At 38.1% G+C, this 27,738-nt stretch overlaps 1 protein-coding gene across 1 annotated transcript in view; it reads left to right on the top strand.

Moving 5' to 3' along the window:
• The first annotated feature begins 13,528 nt into the window (after window positions 1-13,528).
• LOC6044293 (TBC1 domain family member whacked) overlaps window positions 13,529-27,738 on the top strand; it is a 31,553-nt gene continuing 17,343 nt past the window's right edge. Inside the window, 1 exon segment of the mRNA XM_001861789.2 lies at window positions 13,529-14,427. The gene's annotated coding sequence lies outside the window, so the exon portion shown is untranslated.

Raw genomic sequence — 27,738 nt, 5'->3', positions numbered from 1 at the left:
ACCTAATCAACGATGGGCCGGATGATGGATCCGGACATAGTTTACATACATTTAAATGAGATCCGGCTACAAAAAAGTACATAAATATCATTTAAGTCGGGATATCTCGAGACAGGGTTGCGAGATCTTCAATGTTTTGGACTCGTTGGAAAGGTCTTTCAATTACCTAACCAACGATGGGTCGGATGATGGATCCGGACATTGTTTACATACATTTAAGTGAGATCCGGCTACAAAAAAGTACATATATATCACTTAAGTGGTCAGAACTCGGAACAGGGTTGCCAGATCTTTAATGTTTTGGACTCGTTGGAAAGGTCTTTCAATTACCTAACCAACGATGGGTCGGATGATGGATCCGAACATTGTTTACATACATTTAAATGAGATCCGGCTACAAAAAAGTACACAAATATCACTTAAGTGGTCAGAACTCGAGACAGGGTTGCCAGATCTTCATTGTTGTAGATTCGTTGGAAAGGTCTTTCAATTACCTAACCAACGATGGGTCGGATGATGGATCCGGACATTGTTTACATACATTTAAATGAGATCCGGCTACAAAAAAGTACATAAATATCACTTAAGTGGTCAGAACTCGAGACAGGGTTGCCAGATCTTCATTGTTGTAGATTCGTTGGAAAGGTCTTTCAATTACCTAACCAACGATGGGTCGGATGATGGATCCGGACATTGTTTACATACATTTAAGTGAGATCCGGCTACAAAAAAGTACATAAATATCACTTAAGTGGTCAGAACTCGAGACAGGGTTGCCAGATCTTTAATGTTTTGGACTCGTTAGAAAGGTCTTTCAATTACCTAACCAACGATGGGTCGGATGATGGATCCGAACATTGTTTACATACATTTAAATGAGATCCGGCTACAAAAAAGTACACAAATATCACTTAAGTGGTCAGAACTCGAGACAGGGTTGCCAGATCTTCATTGTTGTAGATTCGCTGGAAAGGTCTTTCAATTACCTAACCAACGATGGGTCGGATGATGGATCCGGACATTGTTTACATACATTTAAATGAGATCCGTCTACAAAAAAGTACATAAATATCACTTAAATGGTCAGAACTCGAGACAGGGTTGCCAGATCTTTAATGTTTTGAACTCGTTGGAAAGGTCTTTCAATTACCTAACCAACGATGGGTCGGATGATAGATCCGGACATTGTTTACATACATTTAAATGAGATCCGGCTACAAAAAAGTACATAAATATCACTTAAGTGGTTTTAACTCGAGACAAGGTTGCCAGATCTTCAATGTTGTAGATTCGTTGGAAAGGTCTTTCAATTACCTAACCAACGATGGGTCGGATGATGGATCCGGACATTGTTTACATACATTTAAATGAGATCCGGCTACAAAAAAGTACATAAATATCACTTAATTGGTCAGAACTCGAGACAGGGTAGCCAGATCTTTAATGTTTTGGACTCGTTGGAAAGGTCTTTCAATTACCTAACCAACTATGGGTCGGATGATGGATCCGAACATTGTTTACATACATTTAAGTGAGATCCGGCTTCAAAAAAGTACACAAATATCACTTAAGTGGTCAGAACTCGAGACAGGGTTGCCAGATCTTCAATGTTGTAGATTCGTTGGAAAGGTCTTTCAATTACCTAACCAACGATGGGTCGGATGATGGATCCGGACATTGATTACATACATTTAAATGAGATCCGGCTACAAAAAAGTACATAAATATCACTTAAGTGGTTATAACTCGAGACAAGGTTGCCAGATCTTCAATGTTGTAGATTCGTTGGAAAGGTCTTTTAATTACCTAACCAACGATGGGTCGGATGATGGATCCGGACATTGTTTACATACATTTAAATGAGATCCGTCTACAAAAAAGTACATAAATATCACTTAAGTGGTCATAACTCGAGACAGCGTTGCCAGATCTTCAATGTTGTAGATTCGTTGGAAAGGTCTTTCAATTACCTAATCAACGATGGGTTGGATGGTGGTTCCGGACTTTGTTTACATACATTTAAATGAGATCCGGCTACAAAAAAAGTACATAAATATCACTTAAGTGGTTATAACTCGAGACAGGGTTGCCACATCTTCAATGTTGTAGATTCGATGGAAACGTCTTTCAATTACCTAACCAACGATGGGTCGGATGGTGGATCCGGACATCGTTTACATACATTTAAGTGAGATCCGGCTTCAAAAAAGTACATAAATATCACTTAAGTGGTCATAACTCAAGACAGGGTTGCCAGATCTTCAATGTTGTAGATTCGTTGGAAAGGTCTTTCAATTACCTAATCAACGATGGGTCGGATGATGGATCCGGACATTGTTTACATACATTTTAATGAGATACGGCTACAAAAAAAGTACATAAATATCACTTAAGTGGTTATAACTCGAGACAGTGTTGCCAGATCTTCAATGTTGTAGATTCGTTGGAAAGGTCTTTCAATTACCTAACCAACGATGTGTCGGATGATGGATCCGGACATTGTTTACATACATTTAAATGAGATCCGGCTACAAAAAAAGTACATAAATATCACTTAAGTGGTTATAACTCGAGACAGGGTTGCCAGATCTTTAATGTTGTAGATTCGTTGGAAAGGTCTTTCAATTATCTAACCAACGATGTGTCGGATGATGGATCCGGACATTGTTTACATACATTTAAAAGAGATCCGGCTACAAAAAAGTACATAAATATCACTTAAGTGGTTATAACTCGAGACAGGGTTGCCAGATCTTCAAAGTTGTGAACTCGTTGGAAAGGTCTTTCAATTACCTAAATAACGATGTATTACATGATGATGTTTGGTTCAGTTTACTGCCATTTATTCATCTTCCGAAAATATGCGAAAACACATTTTTATACATAACTTTTGAACTACTTATCGAAACTTCAAACAATTCAATAGCACCGTATGGGACCCTAAACCAAGTCGAATGCGACTGGTTTGGTCAAAATCAGTTCAGCCAGTGCTGAGAAAACTGCGTGACATTATTGGTCACATACACACACACATACCCACACACATACACACACATACACACAGACATTTGTTCAGTTTTCGATTCTGAGTCGATATGTATACATCAAGGTGGGTTTTCGAGCTTTTAATAAAAAGTTCAATTTTAGAGCAGGATTATAGCCTTACCTCAGTGAGGAAGGCAAAAATCTCGTTTTGTACCATAAAAAATTGATTTTAAAATAATTGATTTTCCGTACGTATTTTCCAAATGTTATAAGAAAACACATGATTTGAAAAAACACCATTTAATCTTGTGTCCCGTGGCGTTTACGTCGTTTTCGCGATTTTGTGGTAGTAGAATTAACTAATTGCATTGCTAGTGACAATTCCTCATATTGAAAATATTGGAAATTGTAGGAATAAAGATCGTACGAGCGATTGTTCCTCTTGTCCCATATGGTCGTCTTGCCCCACTAGAGCGTCCAGTTTCCCGTCCCGGGAAAAAATTTCCCGTGAATTCCCGGGATTTCCCGAAAAAAAATATTTCTCGTTTCCCGGGAATTCCCGAAATTCAAGCAGAAGTATACATTATCTTAAATTTTTGGAACTTTTTTTTTAAAATGCTCTGAAAAAATAATAAATGAACAAACTCAACATGATTTTGTTCAATTAAATGCATTGTTTGGTTTATATATCATTAATCAGATTATCAGAAATTATGATATCAGAATTATTGATGATAATAATCATTTTTGAAGCAACTGGGAATAGATCTTGTTGATGTTGTTGATGTTAATTTATCGTATAATTTAAATCATGTTGCATAATAATACAAAAAAAAAATTGAAAAATTACTTTCTATGATTTGTTCTCAAAAATGCAAAAATATATTCAAAGCTTGCTTCAAATATTTGAAAATATTGGGTTGTTTGGAGTAAAACTAATACTAAAAAGCTTTACCATTTGTTCAAGAGCTGAAACCAGTATTTGTCATGAAAAACATAATTTTTGCACGTTTTTTTCTCACTTCAATAAACTGATCACAGAAGCAAGTTTAAAATTTCTCATCAAAAAATACCAAAATACATTTTCTTGTAGTTGAATGATTTTTTACATGCAGTCAAGCTGTTAATTGATCTTCACACTTATTTAAACCATTAAGGTTGATGTCGTATAGGGGAGAGTGGGGAGACTTGATCCCTTTTTTTTGTATCGCACATAACTTTGTCAATTTCTCACAAAACTATGATCTTTTTGCATGAATTGAAAGCTTAAACATTCAACTATGTTTGGCTGATAAGGGTATTTCATCAGATAAACTCTTCGAATCATGCCAAGCGTTTAAAAAAATTATTTTAAACCGGCATTTTCAAAATGTTGGGGGTAATTTGATCCCCCTTTCAACATTTTGAAGAAATCGTATGAAAAATGTTTCTTATTCATCCAAACTTTTAATTTTCTATAAGTTACAGCGATTTCACATTAAACCTGTACGTTTGTGTTCAAAATATAACAAGTTTAGCATGCAAAAAATTTAAAAACCTAAAATTTTCATTTTTTAGACCAAAATTGAGCATGTTTACAAAAGCTGCTAATTTTTGTTTACAAAACTATTGAAAAATGGTTCAAACTGCAGTAAGTTATGTACAACTATACTAAAGGAAACTATGTACGAAACCCCAGCCCAATTATTTAATCTTGAGGCTGATTCCATTGACTGTAAAAATGCAGGGATCAAGTCTCCCTAAACGCACTTTTTTAAACAATTGATTGTAAAAATAGTATGACAATAAATTTAACGTCAAATTCGTAAGGGTTTTGGAGTTGATACGTTTATCAAACAATTCATGTATAAAATTTTTTTTTTAATAATTTCTGAGTGTTTTCTATACTTATCAAAACAAAGAAAAAAGATCTCTTCGAAGTTTTTTGCAGCACTTCATAGAAAAATGTGTGTAACTCAATCTAAACATTTTTTAATTTTTTTCTTTGTTTTCTACAATGAGTTTTAGTCAATTTCGCACAACTTTCTAGAACAAAGCTAATTGTTTTACCCACATGCTGACGAGATACAGGCTTGGGATCAAGTCTCCCCACTCTCCTCTACCATTTTGTTGCATAATTTTAATTAAAACCAAGATCATAACAATTTTCAATAAATTAAAAATTTCCCGGGAATTCCCGGGATTTCCCGGGAAATTGGTTGAAAATTTCCCGTTTCCCGGGAAATTTGTAACCCCGGGAAATTGAACGCTCTATGCCCCACTTTCACCTATGAGCTTGACATTTCGGTCAAGAAGGTTTCCCATACTGATGGGCTACATATTTAAGGGTGTAATATTACATATTCAATTCAATTCGGTTTTATTTGTGAATAATCAAGTTACAATGAGTTCATTTAGGTACATAACAGAGTTTTGGTGTTCCTTTCAGCTGTGTTTTACATCGTAATTCAATCGAAAAATTATTACTTATAACTTAGAATAGACAATAATATTACATGGAATCTCATAAAATAATGCAAAATTTATTTTACACCCAGGCCATTTACACGCAGCTGAATTACTACTATTTTTGCTGTGTACGTAGGTAGGTACGGTGTACCTACTTTAACAAGAAAAACAAACTTACAAACAAAACTCCTACGGATTTCAAATCTGATCTAATCGTTGCTTGTTTGTTATCTTATTTCTTGGCCAAAATAATTAGGCCGTATTTTTTGTTTGACCATTACGGTGACGTACGCCGTGTTATGAAGGTCCCAAAAATGGTCTATTGCGTACATTTTCGCAAAATCACTTTAAAAAAAATTGAAAATGAATTTTCCGAAAAATTGTGTAGTTTTGGAGCTTTGGTGAATTGTTGCAAATGAAGAGGGGCAACTTTGGTTTGGTTGAAAAATAGGATGGTTCATGGATAGGGTAATTTTAATAATCTAACTTTTCAGGAATATTTTTGAGAATATTTTTGCCTTCTAAAAAGAAGTTGAGCTTGCCAACCCATGCAACTATGTCCAAGACACCAAAATTTTATATCGTAATCTACGCCTTCTACTACCAAATTTATAGAAAGCATTTGAGCAAACCTTCAAAAATCATTTTTTAAACGTGTCAATTCAGGGCTAAGTTTTAGAAAATTGATATTGGGTTTAAATGATAATTTTACATTATTATTAGTTTTATTAAAGACACTTTACCATTGCAATGGCATTCGTGTCGTATAGTTTTACATGGAAATCCAAAATATGACCAATGATTGATTTTTTGAGACTTTGGTACAATTCTGAGGGCAGATTCAGATTCAGCGGGCAATTACATGAAAAAAAAAAACAAATATAATAATCTTTGAATTTCGTTAGGTTTCCAATAGTTTTCCCTTGAAAATAAGTCTTTTTCAAATGAAATATCTCGAGTTTAATGAAAAACACCCCTGAGATTGTAGTGCTGGTTCCCCTATTTCAAATGCAACCTGGCGCTTAAAATTTGGCTTACGTCTTTTCGAGATATTTAAGTTTTAAATTTGCATCTTTTTTATCTTAAAATGACTGTATCTTTTGACCCTTAACCCTCTTCTGCCCAAATTTTTTATTCGATTTTTTTTTTAATTTTCTTGTGTTCAGGAGGTCATTTTGAGCAACTTTTGTTCTACGAAAAACTCTACTTCTCTTGTTTTATGTTTTGTTGTTTCATTTTTAGTATTTTAATCTGCTTTTATCTTGCTTAGTTAATATTTGTTTTTTGTAGTATTTGGCCTACTCTCCCAAGTAACATTTTTTGCCTTTCTTACTAAAGAAAGGTATAGGTTTTACTTTAAGGCTAAACGTCATTTCCATCTTCGTAAATAAGACGATTCAGCATGAATTTTAATCGAAAAAATCGCCAAAAAATCACACTGCATCGATTTTTGACGCTCTATCGATTCACCTTGACAGAACTCGTCTATCTCAAACCCTCGAATTTTGAGAAAATAAATTCCGCGGAGGTCGAGTGATGTTCGTATGTGGTAAATTTTTGCAAAATTTTGTGTCGCACCGTTCTCAGCTCCCATAAATCCGATTTCGATTCTTCTAAATGCAGATGAAAGCTAGTGTGCTGAACCTGGGCGAGTTGCCGCGCAAATTTCGAATTATCCATCTGTTTTCGGATGCGGCCAGACTTTTCAACAAAATACACAGTTTTCAAATGAAAATATGGTCCAATTTTTTCATTTTCATATCTTTTATTTATCTCAAAAATTGCATTTTTCGAGCTCTACAAATTTTCATCCAGATTTATAATATGGTTCTGGAGTTAGAGCCGTTTGATTAACCTACCATAAGAAAAAAAATCCCTAAAAAAAAGGTAAAAGCCCACCTGGTGACATTCGCCAACATTTTTCATTTCTGATTTTATCCAAAATTTCTTCCTACATTCATAGTACAGACCATGAGTGAGCATCTGAAACAAATTCGACACCGATCGGCAATTCCGATCAATTTTTAGAACGATTTACTTTTTGCCTTTCTTACTAAAGAAAGGTATAGGTTTTACTTTAAGGCTGGACGTCATTTCCAGCTTCGTAAATATGTCGATTCAGCATTAATTTTAATCCGAAAAATCGTAAAAAAATCACACTGCATTGATTTTCGACGCTTCGTCGCCAAGTCGACAAGTTGAGCTTCGAATACTGGCGCGAGAATGCTGGCGCATATATGTGTTGGTTCGACTTATACTCGTTTGTAGTAGCTTGTCTACCGATGTTTCCTTCAACATGTAAGATTTCGTAGCTTTTCGGTTTCTTTAGCTCTGTCCGTTTTTGCATAACTGTCCAATGTTTATGCAAAAACTTTTGTGACATAGGACATTCATCCGGGTACAAACAATTTGTTTCCCGTGTGCTCCTTAAATCGCCTTTAAGTAGGCTTCATTTTGTCGTGATTTCGTAAGTTTATTTAACAGAGTTCATTGGATACCAATAGGAGCTTTCTAAGCTTCTAAGCTTTATATCGTTTTCAAAGTTTTCAATGCTCGCGACGCCAATGGCTATCTACCTAAGGTATTGCGATTGAGTGTGTAGTGATGCGGTTGTAAAAATAGCTATCTCTGACTCTCTCACTTTCGTAGACGCTGAATGGCAAGCTTCCCACTGTGCGGTTAACTCGGTTTTGCTTTGCGCCTGCTTTGTTCGGTTTTTGGGCTCGTACCAAAACTAGAAAACCAAAACGCTTGTTTGATTAAGAATTTGTACGATTAAAAATATTCTATTGGTGAAAATTGCGTTTTCAATTTCTTTTAGAAAACACATCATTAATAATACCTTGCTTTCATCATAAGATTTTTTTGTATCAAGTCGATGTTGTGAATTGAAAGCAGTTATATTCTTTAGTAAGAAAGGCTCTACAGTGAGTCAAATATTTGTCCGTACCCCCCCGTACGGAAAATGTTTGTGATATAAAAGTACATAAAATTCGACTAAAGTGCCATGTTTTATACATCAATCGACGCGGCAGAATGTCCTCTTTAAGACACTGTAATTGGATTTGCAAAAAACGTTTTCTTAAAAATACAAAAATAGTTTACTGAAAAAAGTAAAATAAAGAGGTCAAATAATTGTCCGTACCCCTAATAAAAGTACAAAATCTGATCGATTTAAGTGAATTCATTTATGAAATGTTGTTTCTGTGTCAAATACTAGTACCTCTAGCCAGTTTGTGACAACTTTGAACTTCTGATAACTTTGTTAAGTTAGTTTATATTAAAAATTGGATTAAATTTAGTTTTTATGTAAAACTTATCAAAATATTAGTTTATAAACAACTATTTTTATAAAATTGCTTTTTTATGTTGTAAGAGTCTCTATTTAACAAGTTTTAACAATATTTGTTCGAAATATACATTGTTTTCATCTTTTTTATTGACATTTTTCGACCAAAAATACTGTTTCGGAACAATACCGTTAAACAATCCGGATTGTCCCGGAACCGGTTTAACCCCTCGGAGAGAAATTTTGTGGTGGTCAGATAGAGGACAAAAAAACCCACCTCTTGCAATTTAAAGCATCCAATTTCGTCCACTACAGCCCGATTACGAGTCCCTAGTCTGAAATTTGAAATTTTCACTTTCCGTACTGAGAATTTTTGTACCGTCTTGGGACAGAATGTTTTGCTTGGGGAATTTGAAAATTTCAAATTTCAGACTAGGGACTCGTAATCGGGCTGTAGTGGACGAAATTGGATGCTTTAAATTGCAAGAGGTGGGTTTTTGTCTCTATCTGACCACCACAAAATTTCCTCCGAGGGTTAAACCGGTTCCGGGACAATCCGGGTTGTTTAACGGTATTGTTCCGAAACATTATTTTTGGTCGAAAATGTCAATAAAAAGATGAAAACAATGTATATTTCGAACAAATATTGTTAAAACTTGTTAAATAGAGACTCTTACAACATAAAATAGCAATTTTATAAAATAGTTGTTTATAAACTTATGTTTTGATAAGTTTTACTTTAAAAAACTAAATTTAAACCAATTCTTAATATAAAATAACTAAACAAAGTTATCAGAAGTTCAAAGTTGTCACAAACTGGCTAGAGGTACTAGTATTTGACACAGAAACAACATTTCATAAATGAATTCACTTAAATCGATCAGATTTTGTACTTTTACAAGGGGTACGGACAATTATTTGACCTCTTTTTTTGACTTTTTTCAGTAAACTATTTTTGTATTTTTTAAGAAAAAGTTTTTTGCAAATCCAATGACAGTGTCTTAAAGAGGACATTCTGCCGCGTCGATTGATGTACAAAACATGGCACTTTAGTCGAATTTTATGTACTTTTATACAAGGATCCTGATTGCTCAAAATCAACCACTCCATTCGCGAGCACAAATAGCAGGCAACGCGATACTGCCCTGATGAATTCCTACTGTTTGTCACTTTGAAACCATTCGCTCCCGAACTCTCTCTTTTCTACTCTCCTTCTCTCTCTGATCGGCTCAGTCTCCGAACGGTTCAGACAGGCCGATCGTCTCCGATCACTCTGAACTGAAAACATTTTTTCTCTGATGCGCTACGTTATACTCATTGATTTGGGTTGCCTAAAATCAATGTTATCAATTAAATTGTGCGTTTATTTTGATTTCATAACATTATAGACACCATTCAAAGAAACTTCCACCAAGAAAAAATCAAATTGATAGCAAACTGAGGGCGTGAAGACAAAATGACTGCCGCGCTGGCATTTTGTGAGAGTGGCTCTTCGCTGAGCATGGTAGTGTGTGAGTGTCGTCGAGCGACGGAGTAGGCAAATATTTTCACGATGTATTTGTTCGCTGAGTGAACAGTTCGGGCCACTCGCTGGCTGCTTGCCAGACTCATTCGCTCATGAATGATAGCGGGTTAGAATAGGCGACGAATGGATAGGCGATGAGTGAGTGGTTTCTGTTCATTGAACCGAAAATCAGGACCCTTGCTTTTATATCACAAACATTTTCCGTACGGGGTATGGACAAATATTTGACTCACTGTATCTCACCCTGGTGGGATTAAATCGGGTTTTCCAGGGGTTCTACAAGAGCTCTTCAAGATAGCTACAGCTTAGCAGTTTGGACCGCGGTAGGATAAAATTCTCTTTAAAACTTCTTCAGGAGTTTGGAAGAGTACTTGAAGAGAGTTTTATCCTACCGCGGTCCAAACTGAAGAGCTCTTGTAGAACTACTGGAAAAAATGTTACTTGGACCTCCTATAATTACATTTTGCCTATCTATTTTTTCATGTTTTTACAGTAACAATTTTTTTGCATGTTTTTCACATTTTCTGCTATAAAATGGCAACATTATCATTTAAATTGTAAATAAATGTATAAAGTCATAGTCTGGGGCACTAGAAGAATTACTGCATACTTCTTTTTACTTAAAATATAAGAAATGTTAATAAAAAACAATGCTAAAGTCGACCTCTAAAAAAATGACATTTTTTGAAAACATTGGCAAAGTCACATAAAACAAGTAAAACTTCCAACCCATAAATTATCCAAAATTTTAAGAGTTCTTCTTTCCAATGCTTTTTAAAGATAAAAAAATGGTTGAAAATGGATTTTTGGCGATTTTTTAAATCGAAGCCCGTCTAAAGGCGGGGTTGGGTTGTAGAGGGTTAAGTCCAAATTGACTAGTCCAAAAATATATTTTTTTGTTTTATAGAGCTCTAAAAAAGCCCCCAATATCACTTTTCTCTTCAGTAAAAATAGCAACATTCCCCCTTAACATGTTTAACAAATCAACTTTATTACTCATTTCTTTTGATAGGGTTCGCAGACCTTCAATATTTCTGGCTCATCGTCAAGGTCTGATAAAAAACCAATCCAACGATAGTTCGAAGGAAGATTCAGACAATATTTCTATCACAATATCTGAAATCCGGCCTCCAAAAAGTGTATAAATAACACTTAAGTGCTAATAACTTTTGATATGGTTGTCTGGGTTCGATTCCCATCTGCTGCAACCTTCCATCGGATGAGGAAGTAAAATATTGGTCCCGGCCTTGGTTGTTAGGCCGTTAAGTCATTCCAGGTGTAGGAGTCGTCTCCATGCCATAAGTACAAACAACACACCAAACCAAGCCTACTCCGGTGGAATCGCTGGCGGCGGTTGGACTCGCAATCCGAAGGTCGTCAGTTCAAACACTGGGGTGGAAGGTTCCTTGGAGTAGAAAGAGGTTTGGGTGCTCTCTCCATTCAAGCCTTCGGACTCCTAGGTTCGAGCAGAAACTTGCAATAGAGACCACAAAAGACCCGGGGGTCGTTAATGTGGATGGTTTGATTTTGATGGTTGTCAGATCTTCGATGTTTTAGGCTCATTTGAAAGGTCTTTCAATTATCTAACTAACGATAGGTCGCATGATGGACCCGGATATCATTTTTATTAAAATATGTGAGATCCGGCATCCAAAAAGGGTATAAATAACACTTAAGTGCTTATAACTTTTGACAGGGTTGTCAGATTTTCAATGTTTGTGGCTCATTAGAAAGGTCTTTTTAATACCTTTCTGAAAATGTATAATATGATAGGTTTTCTTGCAAAAACCACCTTTTTTACAATCTTTTGGACATACGCCAAAATCGTTTTTTAGCATAACTTTTGAAGTATTTAACTCAACTTGTTTCTTTTAAATAGAGACCTATGGGACCCCAAGATGGATCGAATGAGACTAATACGGTCAAAATCCGTTCATCCAGTCCGGAGATAATCGAGTGACAATTTTTTTTGTCCACCCACCTACACACATCCACACAGACATTTGCTGATTCTGAGTCGATAGGTATATGTGAGGGTGGGTCTACGAGGTCAAATTAATTAGTTCATTTTTCGAGTGATTTTGTAGCCTTTCCTCAGTAAGGTGAGGAAGGCAAAACTGATTTTTGAAGGTTTGCTCAAATGCTTTCTATAAATTTGGTCGTAAAAGGCGTAGATTACGAGATAAAATTTTGGTGTCTTCGAAAAAGGTTCTTGGATTGGCAAACTCAATAACTTTCTAGAAATTCCCATTTTTTTTAAATTCTTTATCATAGAGTTTTTCAGCCGGAGGCTGGATCAAATCGCAAACATATTCCTGAATATGTAGTTATATTTTAAAAATCACCCTAATCATAAACCACCCTAATTTTCAATCAAACCAAAAGTTGCTCCTTTTCATTTACAACAACTCTTCTGAAGAAACCAAAGCTTCAAAACTACACATTTTTTCGGATAATACATGTCCCCTTAATTTTGCTATTCTGACCACTATGGCAATGTTGATTTTTCAACAAAGCTGTACACTCTGAAAAAATAATTTTTATTAAAATAAATAAATTTACGCAAATTTCCAGGTTTATCTTCCCAAAATGCGATTTTTACGAAAAAATTGCAATCTTTTGCTTTTTTTGAATGTTAGAACATATTTTTTCGAAAAGTTCAGCGATTTTCCACGCTCCATACAAAAAAGATTTGTTTTGTGCGGAAATTGTCCAACCAATTTAATTTAGGCCGTCTTCTGGGATTATATTCTAAAAAAACAAATATCTGCAATAACCTTATGAGATTACTCTGCTTGTAAATTCAAATAAATATAAAAAGACGAGTTTTTAGTATTTGAACAATTGCTATCACTATGTCTTATTGGAATCAATTGTTTAGTAAGAATGTGTTATCTTACACATACAATTTCGAATTGGAATGTACCAAACCTCTCTATCCAATATACTTTAAAGAAACCAAATCTTAAACTGAGTTACCGAGCAATGTAATAAAGCCAAAGAGGTGAACAGTGGTAAATTTGTATTAGAACTAGGGTACAGTATCGATTGTTGTACTTGCATTGAAACAGTAAAAATGCTTTTTAAATATAAACATAGCTAAAACTATTGAATAATTGATTTTTAATGAAAAGTAAAAAACTTACATTTTTCCCCACAATTCACAATCAAACCCTACCCCCAACCAACTCGACAACTCAGCTCTCTCACCAGCACTCCCCCCTTGCAAGATGAGTTCCATCGTGCAAAACACCATCACACAGTTCGTTGGAAACTAATGTTCCCGCAGTGACTTTCGGTCGGCTCTCCCCCGCGGTTCGACGTTCGCGAGAGTGCCTTAACAAAAATATCTGTAACCAGACTCCTTAAGTCAGAGCAAAGTGAGTGCGTTTAAGGGGAAACTGGTGGTGGAGGGCCCCAATCGATACGCGAATACTTTATTTGTAAATATTTCCAGCGAATTTCGTGAGGTGCAGTGCGTACTTGGATCGTGCATTACTGGTTGTGGCATACGCGTTTTCTGCCGCGCGCAGTGTGCCTCCGCAGTTTGGGGCACTTTACGTGCAAAGTTAGCGATCGCACTCGACGTGTACAGTGGGCAACATTACGGGAGTGTGTGATAAATGAAATCGCGAAAGAATCCGAAAGGGAAACAACACACAAAGCTTAATTTGGAGTCGCGCTCTGTGTACGTGCAGAACCTGCAGATATGTACATCGGGTCGGGTGTGTTGATAACTAGTAAAGGTACGAGTCACTAGTAAACGACAGACAAGTGAGAGGTGATTTTCGGGGTTTTGGACTTTTGTTTTATTATATTTTGGTTTTCCGCTCGCCGTAGCGGATGGTGAATGGTGAAAATCTGAAGCATAAATTACGACCTGTGGATACGGTCAGTGGCTGAATGTGTGCGAGAGTACAGTGTAAATGTAAATTAATCCAGCTCTCACTGGTACGTGAAAGAGTTGCTAAACGTACTCGAAGTGGAAAGCTGTGGCGACTGTCCAGCGAGTGACGGCCAGGCTTAACGTGGTTGTGCCAAGCCAAGTGAGGAAGAAATTGTTGGGCCTTGCACAAATATCTGCTACCCTGCCCATGTTAGTTTCAGCTGATAAGAAAGATAACAGCTCGGAGACACTGACTCGAGGATGATAACGCTTGCTTGAAGAAGAAGAAAAACGGTGAGTGTTCGCAAAATTCCATCAATCTTGAAGGATTTTCCACCATCAGAAACCTCAAGCCAGTAATGTCATCGAGGATTGGTCATAAAACCCGAGGCTCAGGAATTCACATGTCGAAGAGGCACGACACTTGAGTATAAACCAGTTTGTTCACAACACGCACACACACACACGGTGTGTGAGGTCATTCGATGATAATACTGTTTTGTTGTTGTTGGGCTTTGCGACAATATACGGTCTCTTGTGTCAACTCGAAAAATTGCACCTACACAGCACACACAAGTGAGCACCAGCATACATTTGTGGCGCGATGAACGAGATTTTTTTTCGGGTTGTCACACTGGATGGTTGGGCTTTGCGTTGGTCCGGTTTTGTAAATAAACTTCGGCTGTTTCGGCGACCAGTTGGTTGAACTGAAAGTGTGAGGAACTTGGAATTCAAATCATTCAAAATTTCGACTAGTTTTATGAGGAATCAAATATGTAGCTAGTTTAGCAACAATTAGAACCACATTTAGGTTTTCTTTATATATTAAAAACGTGGTAAAGCCTTATCAATTTCAATTAGTCAAAACAACATATTTTTATAGACATTTGCTAGTGCCATAAAACAAGACAAACCACTAGATGAATATTTTTCTATAAAAAAATAAGATTTACTTCTTCAAATGTCAACTAACACAGCAGTCACTCCGACCTCTATTTGAATTTCCTGGCGATAAGGGCAGTACGAACGATTATTTTTTTAAATAACGTCATGATTCGAAATCAGGACCCTTATAAGCATTTCATTTTGTTATAGCTGGAAAAATATCAAGTAATGTGTTGGAAATGTAGAAAAATCATCAGGATGTAGCATAAACAGTAAATTTCAAAAGAATGCATCCCGGGCACTGATAAAAGCTGAATTCAAAATCCGGGCACTTTTGCTTTGAACTCCAGACACTCGATTTTTCTTAAGACTCGTACAAATTTGGACAGAAATTTTAGTTAATTGTATGTTGTTGTTGTTGTTTTATTATAGAGGTTTTACACTCCACGTGCATTCGCCTCTTTTTCAAAAGAAAGATGGGATAGAATTAGAGGAAGATTTCACAAAATTTGTATATACATTTGATTATATGGTTTCGTACAGGTGAGTTTCTCGTAAAAATTTCAGCAAGCGTTGTTCTGATTCGGGTTCATGTCCTAATATTTCTCGGATTGAGTTCGAAAGCAAATTTTCCTGGCGTTGAGCAATATAGGAAGGGCAATCAACGAGAATATGTTCCACAGTAATAGGTACTCCACATGTGAAACACATTTCCCTAGGGCCCAGTCCCATGAGGTGTCGATGAGTTAGTCTGGTATGTCCTATCCTAAGTCTGGACATAATGCGTTGTTCTGTTCGGTGTCCTCGATCATCCCAACTTTTGGTGGTTCCTTTTATTTTCCTAGTGAAGACGTCTCTGGTTATGTGCCACTGGTTTTCCCAAACTAGTTCGAGTTGTGTGTTGATCCATCTATTAACGTCTTGTTTGGGGAGTGGCGTTATCCATGCCTCAGCACGGTACCCTTCACCAGCAAGTTTGTCAGCTTTCTCATTTCCGAGTATTCCGCAGTGGCTTGGGACCCAGCAGAAGGTAATGTCCGTACGGTTTTCCAATTTCGATTCTAATGTTTGAATCAGGGCATTTTGGATTTTCCAGATTCAACATTCAAAAGAGCGCTTGCAGAGTCTGTAAAAATAACTGTTTCGTAAATGCGATCCTCCTGGGTCATGTCGACAGCTATAATGAGGGCAGCAGTCTCAGCTGTAAATATAGAACATTTGTTATCAATTTTCTTAGATATTGACCAATGGACACTGTAAGCTCCCATTCCGACTCCGTGTCGGGATACCGATCCGTCTGTGTAAATGTGTTGATGTCGTTGATATTTTTGTTCCACTCTTTGTTTGAAAACTGCTCTTTTTGAGCAGCGGTGTCCGTAGGTTTGATTTTGTGATGAATTTTCCAGTCAATTTTTGGTTTAACATCGTCCCATCTCCGTTCTTGAACACGGGGAAGCTTGGCCACTTCCGGTAGTGAAGATCCTATCTTTCCCTTAAGATTTCGTTCGTTTTCCTTAGTAAGGTGCTTGATTCTTCGGGAATTTTCTCCATAACACTGGTTGTCCTTTTTGCTAATATCAGCGCTGCTTTCAGGGGAAAAGGTAGATTGCCAGATTCTATCATAATTGATAGAATCGGTGAGCTTTTGAGATGGCCTGAGGCACGTCGTACAATTTCGTTGTAGACAGGTGTTAGAGTGTTGACTAGTGCAGAAAATGCAGCACATGTTAGTTCAATTCCATATACTAGCTTTGAGGTGATTATACTGTTCCCAACTTGAATGATTGTCTTCCGGTTGCTTGTTTTGTGTCGACTGCTGATTGTTCTAATGAGCTGAATACGGCTTCTACAACTTTCTTTAACTTCTCTAAAGTGTTGGTTATAATTGAGGTTGCGATCCAATGTTACACCAAGGATTTTGATTTTTCCTATTGGGAAAGTTTACTCCATTGAGTACGATAGGTCGTTTCCAGTGATGGTGACGAGTTGAGCAGCTATGCAGGATGGCACACTTCTCGCTGGCAATTTTGAATCCCACACTATCCGCCCACTTTCCTACAGCTCGGACAGCTGCCTGCATTTTGATTCGGTTCCTAGCAAATGTTGGTCCGTGAGTTATCAACAAGATATCATCAGCAAATAGTAATATGTGTGTGTTTTTGGGAAGATCAAGAGAGACGTTGTTCATGCCAATCAGGAAAGCGGTTACTGCTAGGACTGAGCCTTGTGGTACGCCATTTTCTTCGACGAATAGATCTGACAGTGTGTTCCCGATGGCGACCTGAAATGTTCTATCAGATAGAAAATTTTTCAGGAACATGGCTAGACTTCCGTTGAAGCCCCAGTCCTGCAACTGCCTTAGTACACCCGTTCTCTATGTTTGATTATACGCTTTGGAAATATCAAGAGCTGCCAGGTCGATGTGATGCCCTTGAGTTCTAGCGTCATCTAGGATATCCCCTAGACGGGCGAAATAGGTACCCGATCCCCGGCCTTTGCGAAAAGCATGTTGTTGATCGATGAGGAGATTGTTTTCTTCCAGAACTGTGGTTAGTCGGCGGTTGACCATTCTTTCAGCAACTTTAGCTATGCAGCTTGTGAGACTAATTGGTCGGTACCCAGTAGGAGAAGACGCATTTTGGCCTTTTTTTGGGATTGGGATAACAATACTTTTTCGCCATTCTTCGGGAAATGATCCGGAAAGCCATAATTTGTTGATCGCGTTGAGGAGAGATTTCTTCGCTAAGTACGGTAAGTGTTTGAGCATGGGGTAGCCTACGTCATCTGGTCCTGATGATTTACTGTGCGCGTTATCTAAGGCTCGTAATAGTTCGTCCATACTGAAACACTTGTTGTAGTCTTCGTTTTCGTTCGATGCATCAATTTGAAACGAAACGGGATTTTCCTCTGCTGTTGATTTCAACCTCTGAAATTTTGAGCTGTAACCTTCTGTAGCTGACAATTTCTGAAAATACTGCCCAATTTCCTGAGCAATTAAAGCAGGATTATCAGTTAAAGAGCCGCCAACTTCCATGGAGAGTCCACGCGTACGGCGTTTCCCACTAAGAGCATTTACCCGACGCCACATTTCAGTACACGATGTTTGGTTGCTGATGCCGTCGAGAAACTCTTCCCAGCTTTTCTTTTTACTTTCTTCCATTAATTTGCGTGCATGATTCCTGGCAATTCGGAACATGTTCAGAGCATCATCTCGAAGGGGGCTTTCGTTTGATAACTTTTTGAGTTTTCTGAGCGTTTTTCTCCTGGTCTTAATAGCATCTTCTACTTCTTTGTTCCACCAATAAACAGAACGGCGGCCGGGTTTGCCACTGGTTCGTGGTATGCTTGCTTCGGCTGCCTTGAGGATAGATTGTGTTATCTCGGAAATTGTGTATTCACGATCTGCTTCTAATCTCCTTTCAATCTCCAATTCGTAATCATTCCAATTTGCATCTTCGTAGCGCCATCGTCGTCTTCGGGTTGTGCTTGGGAAAGCCCACATGCGTGAATCTCAATGGGATTATGATCACTGCCGTGCGTATCCGTGTGTATGCACCATGTTAAGGTGTTGATAAGGCTTTGAGAGCAGAGACTGATGTCGATACACGAGTTTGTCGTTCCCCGGTGATAGGTGTGACTACCGTCGTTCATTACAATAATGTTGTTGGTTTCGGCTGCTTGACGGATTGCCTTCCCCCTACCGTCCTCACGAAGACTGCCCCACAGCGGGTCGTGGGCGTTAAAATCTCCCAAAATCAAAAAAGGAGATTCAAGTTGATCAATGAGCTTTTGTAGTTCAGTTGCGAAATTAGATTGGCCGTACGTTGGAACATAGATCGACACCACAGTTACTTGCATTGGATGTTCAAATCTCGCTGCAACAGCAATTAATGGCGTTTTGAGATCGATAACTTTATGTGTTGTTGTAGTAAGCACTGCGAGAGCAGCATTTTGGTGAAGGTTTATGCCGTTTTTGGTGTACCATTTATATTTTGCTCCAAGCCAGTGATCAAGAGATGTTCCCGTTCGCGTGTGCGTCTCTTGAATAGCCAAGCAGGTTGGAGGGCTCAATTCTGTTAATAGAGCTAGGTCATTGATGTTGTTACTTAGTCCATTCATGTTCCACTGAATCGCCAGTCTTCTTCTTTCAGAGTTGAGACCGCAGCACGCAAATTTATGTCCTGTGGAAGATGTTGTGGGGGAGGTATTTGCTTGGATGTTGTGTTTCGAGGTTTGACTTGCCTGAGCGAAAGGCAACCTCCCTACACCCACTGCTGTCGAAGGATCATCAACCGTAGCTGGGACATCTAAGATCAGGGTGGGTGCGAGGGCATGCCCGGGGTTTGAGGACCCCAATCCATTGTCTTCTTTGGTTTTACTTGTTTTTCGTCGGGTGCGAGCTGAAACGGGTTGTGAATCGGTAGTCTGTGTGATGCGAGATTTAATGTTGCTACTTGCCTGAGATGGCAAGTGACCCGCACCGACAGCCGCTGAAGGGGCATCGATCAACGCCGGTACATCTTCTAGCGGGGTCAGTGCGGGTGATTGCCTGGGGTTTTTGGACCCCGATCCATGTTTGTTTTTCGTGAGATGATCTCCAGTTCCATTACTAGTTATTGAGGTTGTTGTTTGGTTGGTTTTAACAGTGTTTATCGCTTGGGTTGAGTTTTGCTGGTCGATTACGGTAGAAGAGCCGGCCGCAGGAGTAGATTCACTGTCAACAGGTTGGGGTATAACGTCCTGGACAGTTAGTCTATCTCTCTGCGCTCCCACTTCTGGGAGTGAAGGGGGTACTACACTTTCCCTCCCTTCAAACCGGCTGTTTTGGTTTTTACTAGGGTTTTTAGTGTTGAACGTTTTTTTCGGAGTTGTTTTGTCCTTCATTGAGAACTTCCGAGTCGGTTAGCATGACAAATTCTTGTTGAATGGGTTCGATATTATCAGGTGTGTTAAATGGGATTTTTTGTAGTGGGCTTCGGCTGCGTCCGTCTGGTGAGGTATCATCAGGGTTGATTGGTCTAATCGGTCGTTTAGATTTTAAAGTTTGGATTCCAGGTTTATCCTCCGTAGCAGCTGGTTTAAATGGTGCTGTTTCTAGATTTGTGTAGTCTTTTTCCTTGCGTAGTTCACGTTCTAGTAAGTCATGCATTTTTCGAGTTGCTTAATTTTCTGGTCTTTTAATTTGGTGATTTCGATTAGTTTAGCGATTTGCTCATCTTTTTTCTGTGTAGCTTCCAACAGGTGATCTAGCTTTCGTTGGTCGAGGCGATTTTGAGCCGCTACCTGCGCGTACGTACCGTTTCCTTGCTCGACACGCTCGCGAGCTTCGGGAAAGCTGAGGTTTAGGTCGATCTTTGTATGTACAATACATTCCTCGTGTTTGTACACTGGACAAGTTCGGTTTCCTGGACGGTGGTTCCCTTTACAGTTATGGCAATTAGGAGATTTGGTGCATTCGTCCCCATGATACGATTCGGAGCAATTGAAGCAAATTTTGGTATTCGTACAGCGTGTTTTCAGGTGAACATATTTGAAGCATCCGAAGCATAACATCGGGTTAGGATAGTACGGTTTAGTGGCTACGCGTAGGAGACCGACTTTGACGTGTTTAGGGTATGTCGTTTTGCTGAAGGTGAGAATGAGTGCTGTTGTGTTCACTCTTTCTCCATTTACTTTCCGAGTAATTCTCTTGACGTAGGAAACCTTCTGATCTTCGAGGTGCTTCTGAATGAACTCTTCAGTCAAATCTAGCAGGTCGACGGAAGAGATAACACATTGACACGTGTTAAGCTTGGTGTGAGTTTGTATGATGATGTTAGCTTCGTCCAGCAGTTTGGTCATTGTAAGCAATTTTTTTGCTTGTTGAGGTTTCCTTGTGTGTAGTATGTAGCTCGCTCCTTTGTTTTCGCTTTTTGCTGATTCGACTGGTCCAGCAAATTGCTCAACCGATTTACCAATGATGAAAGGATTTTTGGGAAGGTCTTTTCCTCCAGCGCCGGTCATTTGCAGGATAATTAGTTCACCAAGCGTGTTGCCTGGGTCTCCCCACTCGGGATAGGTTCTTCCGAGAGGTGCACCCAGGCCACCACCACCGCTGGTGGTGGCCATTTCAATCGGATTCGTTCTCTAAATCTCGGGCTGTGTGCACGGTGTTGATAACGATACCAATACACACAGACGATGGCAGTAGTCACCCACTGCCTACCCCTGATAGCAAGATTGAGATCTTCCTTTGTTTAGAGAGTGTTCACTTTCAAGGTCGATGTGTTTAGGGTGCAGATATTAGAATGTCTTTCTCGCTTCGATTACCTAATTAGATACTAACAAAGCTTTTCGCGGTGCTAATCGACCTGCAACCACTGGCACAAGGTCAGGATCTGCCACGCGCGACGAAAACTGCGAAGCCTGTTCGATATCGCGTGAATGTACTAGATGTAAGTACGGAGCGTGATAGAGGCAACTGTATCGTTCTATGGTATGGAACGAACTGATTTAGTTGATTGTATTCATTAAGAATCAAATAAGCTGTTAACATAAACACATTCGATATTTTGTATAAAAATTTGCTAGAATTTAAGGAAATCAGAACCATAAATTTATGATTAGCCTTTCTGGTGTTTCGGACGCCTCTGAAATATTTCAGTGAAATGTTTCAATTTTTTGGTAAACTTGTATTTTTATTTTACTTTAAAGGGTGGTTTTCTTTGAAAATATAAATAAATACAATCTTGTTTTTTTATATATACAGCTATGTTTTTGAAGTCAGATTTTTCTTAAGAGCTGCTGTGACCATGAAAGATAGTTTTAAAAATGATAGAAAACTTGCAACAATATTTAAGAAGCAAGACTTTTTCATTTTTTCGAAACTGTTTAAATTTGAAAAAATGTTAATGTTTCTGAAATATTCCAAGGATTTTTATAAATAAAATAAAAAAAATCAAAAATATTTCAGAAGTACTATTTTTAAGAAGAACCGCTAATATTTTTAAAAATGGAATAATTCATAAAATCATTTCAACAGTCAATAATAGGATTAAAAAAAAAAGTTAACTTCCAAAACATTTCAGAAGTCGAACTATTTTTCAATGCACTGCTCATGTTTGAAAAAATGGAAAAACTCACTAAAATATAACAGCAAACAAGAAAAGGTTGTTTTAAAAATGATTTATAAACATAAAAATTTAAAAATAAAAATTAACTTCCAAAATATTTTAGGAGTCAAACTTTTTTGAAGAACTGTTCAACTTTCGAACTTTTTGCCTTCCTCACCTCACTGAGGCAAGGCTATAAAATCACTCGATTCGTTTTGGGGTCCCATAAGACCCTATTAAAATTTATTCTGTTTAGTTAAATATTTAAAAAGTTATGCTAAGAAAAGATATTTGTATCTACAAAAAGGGTGATTTTTTCCATAACCTCAAAATGCCTGGTCTTTTTGTTTACGTGCGAGAGTCACGCCAGATGCGAAACACCCGGTTGCCACATTGCTTCAAATGAGAGTCTGCATGTTTTCTGGAAAAGTCTGTATCAGATATATATTTTTTCATAAACTTATTTTCATTATTTCTTTGTAAATGTGAGGAAGGCACCAACCACCTAATGGTGGATTAAGAAACGTTTTTATTGAAGAACTACTCATGGAAATCTTATCAAAAAATGGTTTGAAAGTTCTTCTGATTATTTAAAAAAAATGATCATTACTAAAAGGATGGATAAACCAAAGATAAACTCGCCGAAAAAAAATCATATTTGTCTATAAGAAAATATTTTTTCTGAAGGATTTTTTAGAAGTTTATAATTCAATTCAATTCAATTCGGTTTTATTAGTGAATAATCATGTAACAATCAGTTCATTCGCAGTACATAACAGAGTTTTGGAGTTCCTTTCAGCTGTGTGTTAAATCTCAATCCATTTTGGCACGATTATTGCTTATCACTTAGAGATTACCAAGAGTAAGAAAAATTGGAAAAAACTTACTGAAATTGCAAAGGAAAGGGGATAGAAATAGAAAAAGCTTAAACTAGATCACAGTTTTTTTATCTATTGTAGATGTGCTTAATCATTAGCTCCCCGAGGGCCAGAAATTGCTCCGCCTTGTTACGGCAGGTCCGAAACCGCGTCATCATCTCACCCGCTAGAGCAAAGAACTCCGGCAAGGTGAAGAGATCTTCTCCGGTTACTTCTTGCTGGGCCGCATCGCCGCTACCGGCAGCGACCACGCTGGCGAACGATCGCCCCCATCCAGGAGGGAACGCTGGGTTGTCCGCTGGAACCGTACGCTGTCCAGCTGCAGGAACGGTAGAGCTCGTATTCCGCTGAGAAGGGTGGGATGCTGCTGCTTTCTTCTTCCTCTTTTCCTGCTCCTCGAGGTAGGCCTTGCGCGCGACGCATCCGCGGTAATTACCGGTATGGTTGCCGTCACAGTTGGCGCACTTAATGCGCGCCTTGGTTTGCTCTGCCTTGTCCCCAAGTCCGCCTTGCACGGCAGTGCACTTCTCCGAGAGGTGTGTTTCACCGCACTTCACGCAGCGGGGCGGGAGGTTGCAGTTCCGCGAGCCGTGGCCGAACTTCTGGCAACGGTGGCATTGTGCTACGTCCATTGGGTTTTGGAGTAAAACCGCCAGTTTACCCAAAAACCGTCCAACGCCTTAGTCCGTCGCAGGTCTTGGATTTTGACGGTGCCGCGGTCGAAGTACAACAGGTACAGAGTGTGCGTACCTGTGACTGTTGTCTTGCGCGAGAGCACTTTTATCTCCCGTGGCGTTATTCCGGCACCCGAGAGGTGTCTCTTCAGGTCGGCGATTGGGCGGTCTTGGTAGCCCTGCAGGACTACCTTAACAGCGGTCTTCTCAACTGGATCGAATGTGTAGAACTTGAAGTTGCTACGCTTCAGTTCTTTCACCACCAGATCGAAATTCTTTTTGGTGAAAGTAATCTCTTGAACTTTCGATTTGCCAATTTTCAGACTATATTGGAGGCCTTCCAGCAACTCGTCAACATCGTCCGCCAACGTATCCAAAACAAAAATTGGAGGTGGTCGCCGTTCCTTCGGAGAATTAACTTTTTGTCGTTCTACCTTTTTGCGTGCACGTCCATCGTCGTCGTCGTCAATTGTCCATTCGACTTTATGTCTTTCGACATTTTGTCGCACATCCCCTACAATGTTGGAAGTGGAGATTTTTATACAATAAGGTACTTTACGAGAACATTAAAAGGAAGATTTTGAGAGACCATTTTTGGCCAAAACGTACCCCGTCTTTAGACAGCTGCAAAAATGACAGGATTTGTTCCAGGAACGTCAATTTTTTAGCAAAAATTTCTTAATGGAAGAACCTAAAAAATTTAAAAAATCCTAAAAAAACACTTCGACCAAATTTTACCCCCGCTGACGGTATCAATTTTCTTGTTCTAAAGTTATCGCGATTTGAGCATGGTCATGATCATGACTGCCAATGAGCTTCTACTCTGCTATTGACAGATCGACTGATGTTAAACAATGAATCAAAAAATCCATCCGTTCACTGTTTAAATTCTATCTTCAGACTTTATTCGTCAGTATCGGCGCCCTCCGATTAGTTCCATAGTTGAAGTTGCTGACTTATCAAGCACACAGCCACGGGTATGAATCTTCAAGCAATTTCAATATGGCGACTTGTATCAGAATAATGTGAAGCATTTTCGCTAGTTCTCACTGTTCTGTGTTATGCGTGCACGTCCGCAAACATCGACCACACACATACTAACACAAAACGCCACCAAGAGGCAAAAGGTGATTACGAATATGTTTGGCACTTTCGTTAAAAACATGCAGTTTTGCAAAAACAAATAACAAAACCCACTTTTAACAATAGTCGGACTGTCAAACTTGTAATTCGTTGCTGATTTAGTCGAAAATTTGTAAAAAATAATAAGTTTTTTTGCAGCACCCCTTTTGGACGGACATTTCTGTTATCACCTTCTGGTTCCTTGGATTGACCATGGATAATTTCACAGCGTAATAAACAGGGCAGCTACCACCACGTGGCGCCACTGTTTCGAATGAGAAAATGATACAGGTTTTTCAGACGAGTTCACAAAAGGTGCAAAAAAAGTTTGTACACCTTTAGAAAAATTAACATAAATAATGTTATTTGTTGACAAACCACCATAAATCCAGTCTCCCAACTCCGAATAGGCTTCCTTGACTGATTAAAAAATAATTTGAATTGAATATAAAGTTTACTAACTAGTAAGTATAAAAGGTTATATAACTCAGGAAATGCTATATAAAACTTATCTAAACTTAATTTTGAAAACTTTTAATTCAACTAAATGTCAATATATTACCATAGAATTGCTAAATAAACATTTTGGAGTGGGTATAACACCGTTTTGGGGGTATTTGTATCGATAGAATAGATTTTTCGTTGGAATTTCGTTCCAACCCGGAATTACGTCGTCGGAAAATCCGCCGGCATCCGAACCGGTCCACGATTCACAAGTCAACCTATGTGGCATCGGAAAGGGCATAAAATTTCCGATCTTTTGATACCCATACATCTAGATTTTCAATAAAACCCACGTTTTTAAATACCTGGGCAAAAAGTAAGTTTGATCCACGAGAACAAAACTTTTAATTTTAAATGAAAAGTTTCCATGATTTTTAAAAAGTTGGTGATAAATTAATCCAAAGTTTGATAAAAAAAATAATATCAATTAAAATTGAAAAAATAAAAATTAATTCTTCCCCAAACAAAGTCGAACCAAAACAACGCACTTTCCCATCGCTCCAACCCGATCCAAACAATAATGTACGCGGCACGGTTGAGAGCTTCACTGGCGATTCAGGTGAAGGCACGGAAATCGACCGAAACGGTTGCCCCAGTCAGACCCCAGAAGCAAACGCAAAAAAGCAGAAGCGCAACAGCTTCGGTACAGTTCAACTTCGGCAGTACTTCCGAGTGGAGCCGGAATGATTGTTTATTGATGCAGCCTGAAATCGGCAATGATTTTGAGCGATTTGTTTTTGAGTTCTCTGTGCAGAATGTGTGTTGCTGTGGGTTTTAGCTCGTCAGTGTAAATTAAATTGTTTACTTTGCAGTGACTGACTTGGAACACATTCCTGGCAATGGCTTGAAAGGCAAATCGATTTAATCAGGAGCTTTTGAAATCAATAAAAACTACTCAAAACTTTCCTTACATCGTTCCATTATTCAGAAGATGATGGTTGAAACACCAATAAAAACAAATTTCGTGTTCAATATTCAATATCTCGCAATGGCCATACTTTCAAATCGCTTTATAAATTTCACGGATCATGAATCTCAACAAAGAGCCTAAAATTGTTACACTTAAGTGATCTGTGTCAATGAAGTCTAACGATAACCATTATTTAAGAAATCCTTTTGTAACAAAACAACTTGACGTGCTCGTGCTATCTTGTCGTTTGTTGCTTTTTGACGTTCCGAGAAAAACGCGTTTTAATTTTTTGACCTTGCATAAACAAAAATAGAGCACGCAATAATAAAAAATAACAAACACAGTAAAAAGTGTATAGAAAAGTCGGGCATTTACATGTGAGCAATTCTTTATGAAAACGGTCTTTTTTCTTCAATTTTAATTTTTGTATTTTTTAATCCGGCTGAAACTTTTTTGGTGCCTTCGGTATGTCCAAAGAAGCCATTTTGCATCATTAGTTTGTCCATATAATTTTCCATACAAATTTGGCAGCTGTCTATAAGGAATTTTTTGATCGATTTGGTGTCTTCGGCAAAGTTGTAAGTATGGATACGGACTACACTAGAAAAAAACTGCGACTTTTTTTCAAAAAGTCAACTCAAAATGGATTTAACTTGAAAACGGTGCACTTTATCCAAATTTCACTCAAGGACTTTTTGATTGTAAATTTGATTTTACATCGAAAAATGAAGTTGAAAAAATTTTGCGACCAATATTTCGATTTTTTGAAAAAAATCAGTATGGATTCAAAAATTCATAACTCGGTCAATGATTTTTTGCTCATTCTGGAAATCTCTGAAAAGTTTGCATTTGATGTCTCCTAAAACATATCAGAAAATGAAAAAAAATCACCAAAAAAAATTATTCTTTTTCCAGTGTAGTCCGTATCCATACCTACAACTTTGCCGAAGACACCAAATCGATCAAAAAATTCCTTCAAAATATACAGATTTTTGAATTTTCATGCATAATTTTTGTATGGACAGCTGCCAAATTTGTATGGAAAATTATATGGACAAACTAATGACACAAAATGGCTTCTTTGGGCATACCGAAGGCACCAAAAAAGTTTCAGTCGGATTAAAAAATACAAAAAAAAAATCGAATGACCGAAATCCCCTCTTCGATTTGCGTGAAACTTCGCCCTATATTTTCTTTGAACACAAATCCAAGGTCCATTTTTCGATAATCTGGTGACGTAGGGATGAAGAGGGGTCGGGGCAACTGCTGTGTGAGTTGGAAGACCGATGAAGAGTGGCAGAAGTTTTCACGGTTTTATCCCAGGAATATCTCAGAATTTAAATCGAATTTGGGGATCTGTGAAATTCAAATGGCTGCACAATATGGCGTGCATAACTCAATCTGGCTAAAAATGCACGTTCGGCAAGATATCACGAGCGCAACGAAATGCAAAATTGCAAAGCAGCTAGTTTATTTAAAAGCTCAGAAACGTTCGTATGAAGATCGTTGATCTAATCCAATCAATCTAATCAAACCCTAGG

Source organism: Culex quinquefasciatus, chromosome 3 (genome assembly GCF_015732765.1).
Source record: "Culex quinquefasciatus strain JHB chromosome 3, VPISU_Cqui_1.0_pri_paternal, whole genome shotgun sequence".
NCBI classification, from domain to species: domain Eukaryota; kingdom Metazoa; phylum Arthropoda; class Insecta; order Diptera; family Culicidae; genus Culex; species Culex quinquefasciatus.
The sequence above is the reverse complement of the archived record's forward strand: the minus strand, read 5'-3'. Positions and strand labels throughout refer to the sequence as shown.